The sequence below is a fragment of the Cryptomeria japonica genome, chromosome 3 (genome assembly GCF_030272615.1).
Source record: "Cryptomeria japonica chromosome 3, Sugi_1.0, whole genome shotgun sequence".
Classification (NCBI taxonomy): domain Eukaryota; kingdom Viridiplantae; phylum Streptophyta; class Pinopsida; order Cupressales; family Cupressaceae; genus Cryptomeria; species Cryptomeria japonica.
Genome location: NC_081407.1, coordinates 995,762,848 through 995,768,913, shown reverse-complemented (window position 1 = coordinate 995,768,913; position 6,066 = coordinate 995,762,848).

The following is a 6,066-nucleotide window of genomic DNA, read 5'->3' as shown; positions in this document are numbered from 1 at the left end:
GACTAGCTCCTTGCTCGGTAAAATAGAATAGTATCAAACCTTTACTCATTCTATTACATGAAATCTTTTCCCCTTCTTGTTTAGTCTTCGAATACATATATATAGGATATCAAAACAATCAAAACATCATAATCTCATCACTGTCTAACTTGGTAATAGTTTCCCATTGAATAACTTATTACTCCCCTTCATTTTCACATTCTTTCTGTGTCACTTACCGACATCTTTATACTCATCAAAACATACTTTTTAAGATATGGCAACATCATACTGAATCAGAAAATCAATTGCTTGACATCAATGACAAAATAATAATATTAAGACAATAATCATCCTTTATCAATTATATCATTCATCTCCAACAACCTTCTCAATATCATCAACCATAAAACTTATTGTAATGCCAACAATCTCCCAACTTATTGTAATGCCAACATTTATTTGTAAGCTAGCCAATCATATTACACAATTTAAAAATATTTGTTTGCATTTGTATAGTTTTGATTTTGGTACATATTTTTATAATTTAAATAATGTTATTTAATTGTTATTCCATTGGTTTCTATTGGTAAGTCATTGCATAATTTTTGGCTTTGGGTTTTTTCTTTTGTAATGTAGTCAAACTTAAGTTTCTTCTTTCAAGGTGCATATCTTGAAAGACTGGTGCAAGAGCACCTAGTTGATTTCATGCTTCCATGAGGCAATTTCGCCATTTTGGTTTTAGTTTATGTCTTTGATGTAATAAGGTCATTTAATACCATTTCATGTGTGTTTCATTCAATATTATTTCATTAGGTGGATTGGAGAATCAAGATGCAAAGTATTGTCATTTTTGCAAAATATTGTAAAAATTGCCACAAAATGCAAAGTTGTGGAATTTGAAGAGCCACATTGGAAGTTGGATGGTTTTAAGTTGAAAGTTAGTTGTAATTGATGATTTTTTGTTGGTAAAGGCTTAAATATGGCCTCCAACTCGAATTCCATGGTCGGAGGTGGTTGGAGATGGTGATAATTAAAAATCTTGAAGTTGTAATAATGAAATATCTTTGTTTTCTGAAAATCTGAACATTTCCTTTCTGATATTTTGCATTGTATATTTTTTTACAGATTCATGATACTATTAAAATGATTGGGAATGAAATTTGATTGGGTTTACTTTCTTTTCCTTTTTGTTTCACTCAAATTCATTGAGTTTTGAAGAAGTTATGATCGTTTTAATGACTGCCATTTCCAGATTTTCTCTGTAACCATCATGTTGCAGCGTGTTGTACATCCTTGTACAGACATATATCATATTGATACCAATTGGAGATGAAGGATGAGTGAATCTAGTTTCCAAAATACTTTATTTCATTTCATTTCATTTAGTAGATCAAAAGTTATGGCATTTTCTTGACAAACGGGTTTGAAACCCTAGACAAGGTAACAAGAGCAAAAAAATCAATTTTTTAAAGGTTATGGTACAAAATAATCTACTCTTATTTTGAGATATGTTAAATAAGGTAAAAATAGATATTTGAATTTTTCTTTCTTGGATATCAGTTCTGGTTTAAAAGTTATGGGCAAAAAAACTCATTTGATTCTATAAGTTTGTTCTTATAATTAGGCCTAGTTGCAGCATTACCAGCCAATTTTAGAGGGGTTTTTTTCCAAAACAACCATACTTAAGTTTGGTATATGTTGAATAAGGCCGAAATGGGTACTCAAATGTTTTTTTACATTCTAGGTATGAGGTATGCACAAGAAGTTATGATGGAAAAACCATTTAGGAAGTGCTACTAGGAGATGGAGACCTAATGAATGAAAACCCACCATTTTAATGTTTAGAGATTGAAATTTTTCTTTTTTGAGGATTGTTTAATATATTGAGTCTGCAGTGAATATAAATCTTAAAAATTCTACAAAATAATATAGGTAAGCTATCTCAATGAAAGCAATTACACAAAACAAGTTTTTTTTCATTGAATGCAAATCTTGACATATCTTATCAGTTGAGTGCATATTGAATGCAAATTCTAACAATTGAGTTGGAGATTTTTGTTTTCTGAGTTATCTCATTCAATTCGTATTTTTAGAGATCTAATCTCATTAAATGCATATTGCTCTCTTGGGCTTTCTAATGAGTAATGAGTACAAGCCACACACACATATGTCTTCTTTACTTGTTGTTCACTTGTTTAAAAGATGTTGAGAAGTATTAGAAATATAATATGAGTGTATTTTGTTAAATAGAAAAAAATGAAAAAATCAATAATAAAATAATAAGCAGAACTGGTATATTTATATTTTAAAGATCTATGTAAAATACATTAAGAGATCAAATTTCAAAATATTTAACATTCATAAATATCTAATATTGTCAACAATATATACAAAATTAAAACAATTGAAATAAAATTCTTTTCTTTTCTTATTTGAAAAATATATTTAAGGTGTTCACCAAAGGTGACTCATGCCTAGAGGCATTCAAAAATTTTGGGACTTACTATTTTCAGCCATTTTGACATTTGTCTAACATGTTCTACAAGTCATACTTACTATTTTTGGAAAGTTTTCTTCAATTAGTACTCTGCAACTCAAATGTAAAATGCTACAAGAAGTCATGTTTTCTAGACACTTTTAAAGAATGTTGTAATTGTGAAAATTCCTGAAAAATACAATACAAAAGATCTTTGCCTGTAGTTTTTTCCTAGTATATTTTTACCAGGTTTTTCCATGTAAATCCATGTATTTATCATTTATTGCTTTCATAATTATACACTACATATTTTCATAACAAAGATTGCAAAATTAAATCAAAGAATCGGTGTTGAAGTGTTGAGGTGCTAAGAATGCCACCCATTTTACATCTCCATGGTGTGAACAAAGGCAACTAGAAAGCATGGAAGTTACTATTTTTTATGCATGTTTAGCCTCATTATTGAATAATATGGGTGTGAAAAAAGTTTCAACTTAATAAGGAAAACTATAAATACTAATAGAAAGCTGAAGATAGATAGTTCTATCTATGACTCGATGGAAGAATCCGCTACTAGGGTATGATTGCTTGACTCTACCTTGAGATAGAGATAAGCCACAAGTTTAATATAGATATTTTTGTATGTGACTCGATGGAGGAATTTGCTACTAAGGTATGACTATTCGACTCTGCTTTGGGATAGAGATAAGCCACAACAAAGAAAGAAATTTGTTAAGTTATGTTGAAAAATGCTCACTATTAAAAGGTGTATCACTTATAATCTGTGTTGGAAATAATTGATTGTTGAATCAATACAACAGTCCTAACATGAAATTTGAGAGGTGAGGGTAAACTTAGGGTTTAGAATATTATATAATTTTTTGTTTGTGTTGACAATGTTGTGTAAGGAGGCTTGAAAATTTCAAACATTTTAAAGTAATAAGGGTCTATTTTTCTTGAGATATAAAGTAAATAAGTTGATGTGATTTATTTTTTAGAGTTACAAAGATTAATTTTGATTACATTGTGTTATCAAATCTTTGTGCTTTTGGAGCCATTCATGCGACATTTGATAAAACTTTTGAAGGTTTGAGTGCTACCTATGGTTGAGAAGGCCTAAGCACAAATTAATTGGAGATTCCAGAGGAAATGGAGGTAGGAGGATATCTATCATTCTCACTTAGGGATGATTCATTGCAACTGTAGTTTTATTGTTTGGATCCCTTTATGGAGAAAGGGGGGATTAGCAGTTTTTTTGGTTTGCAGATAATTGAGTTTGTCTCAATCTAGAGACTAGTTGATTTAGTTTGCAGATAATTGAGATTGTCTTGATCTATATACATGGTGAGTGGTACCTGTAGATCATTGAGTTTGTCTTGGTTCATAATTTGCAAATGTGTTATTGTGAATGATAGAGTTTGTCTCAATTCACAACAAGAGTGGTATGTTGTATATAATGGAGTATGTCTCAATTCATAGGTATTGTTGCATAATTAGGATAGTTGCCTAGATAGAAAATTTTAGGTTGATATTGATGCAGAGTTGGAACATTTGCCCAAACAAGAAGATTCTGGATTAATGTGATAAAATTTTGGATAATGAAGCCATTTTCCTAGACTAGGAAGATTAGTTTAATGTTAATACAATTGTTTTCCTAAATTTTTCTAATGTAAACTTTAAAGGGGGTTGTTATAAAATGAGGTTTACATTTAATAAATTAAGCTAGGTTATTTAGTTAGTTTGAATGTTCATTCTCATAAGTTTTACATGGGAAAAATAAGCCTTTATAAAGCCATTTGAAACACAATATAAAATGTGTAGTCACCTAAATCTGTCCATTTTAATTAAATGAATATTTTGTATTTATTTGATAAAAAATCCACTAGCCATCACTTAATTAAATTAATATATAATTAATTCATCTTCAAAACATTCTCCTATTAATTAAATAAATTATTCAATTTATTTTAATTAATTCATTAAACCAAATTCACACTCAATTAAATGAATAAATTTTATTTATTCAATTTAATGCTCTTACCTATTTTAAATAAATTAAATAAAACATTTATTTAAATCATTTATTCCCCCCCACTTGCATTTTCCTGCATCTCTCACTTGCCCTTCCTAAATTCTTCGAGAACCTATCTAATCCTAATCAATTAACCTAATCCATCACCTAATTATTGTCACATTCCTAAGCAACTTAGAGTCACTTCTCAAAGACATCAAAGTCTTTGAAAAACATTTAATGCTTTGTGTGTTCAACAATTTAACCTCTAAAGTCTTTCAAACCATTAATGGCTCTTACATGACCATTTATGGTTAACCCCTAACTCAACCCTAATGTGACTCATGTGTCTCCTCAAGCATTTATTGCTTTGACCATGGGTATCCCTTTTACCTTTGCACAAGAGTTTATCCATTGGATAAAAGCTTTATTCTTTGAATAAAAAATTTATTCACTCAACTCAACCTTGACCTTAACTCCCAAGTTAACCCTCAGGTCATGTCAAGCATTTAATTATTCCCTCTCTTCTCAACCTATCTCATATTGACACTTGTCATCCTGAGATTGGGTTGAAAGCCCTCACATGGATTGAATATCATTCAATCCTGACCCTTGTTGAGATTACTCAATCACAACCATCCATTGCTCCATTTTACCTATAAATAGAGCTCACATTCCTCATTTTCAAATCCTCAAGCATTTAGCATTCATAGTCATAATCCTGAAAACTTGTATGTATTTAATCTATAGTGAATTTTAGAGAGAGCATTTAGCATAAATCATATATATTGTCATTTTGGACTAAAATAAATCTTAGTTCATTTCATAATATATCTAATTAGTTTGTTTTACACTTGCATAACATAGTTAAAAACATTTCAATGTTGAACCTCCATAAGCATCCATAGTGCAAAAAGTTGTCGAGAGCTACACTAATTTGGAACTTGGAGAGGAGAGGAACAAAGGAGAAGGAGCTAAGAGCATGTTAGAAGGCATTTAGAGATGCCTTGTGATATTTGTTTCCTTAGTTAAATACTTTAGCATGTTTTTAGTGTCTCTTTTGATATGCCTGCTTAGATTAATTTTTGGTTGAATAACACTAACGTTTGTCTTTGTTTCTTGTTGTTTTTGTGTGTTATTCCACCACAGACTTTAATCTAACACTTGTCCATTTTGCAAAGCATCATTTGGTGAACCCAACGTGAATCCAACAATAACTTCTGTTTTTAGCAAACTAACTTTTTTGACTGTTTAGCTTGACACACAGGTTGCGCTTTAGCGCTTTTGCTCGCACATTAGCGCTATTGTAATTTGATACTCTAGCGCTATTGTATTTACAATAGCGCTATTGTCTCAAATTTGGCGCTATTGTCTATATATTAGCACTTTTAAGTCTTAAGTAGCACTTTTGTCCATGTTTTAGCGCACTTGTTGTTGCTATTAACATTTTTAGTTTAGCGCTTTTGTCCACGTTTCAACGCATTTGTGTTAAGTAGCGCTTTTGTTTTCACACAGAGTAGCGCTATTGTAACAGAACATTGTAAAAAAGGCCATGTAACCAATAAAATAAATTTTCTTAGGCTTGTGGAAGCCCACC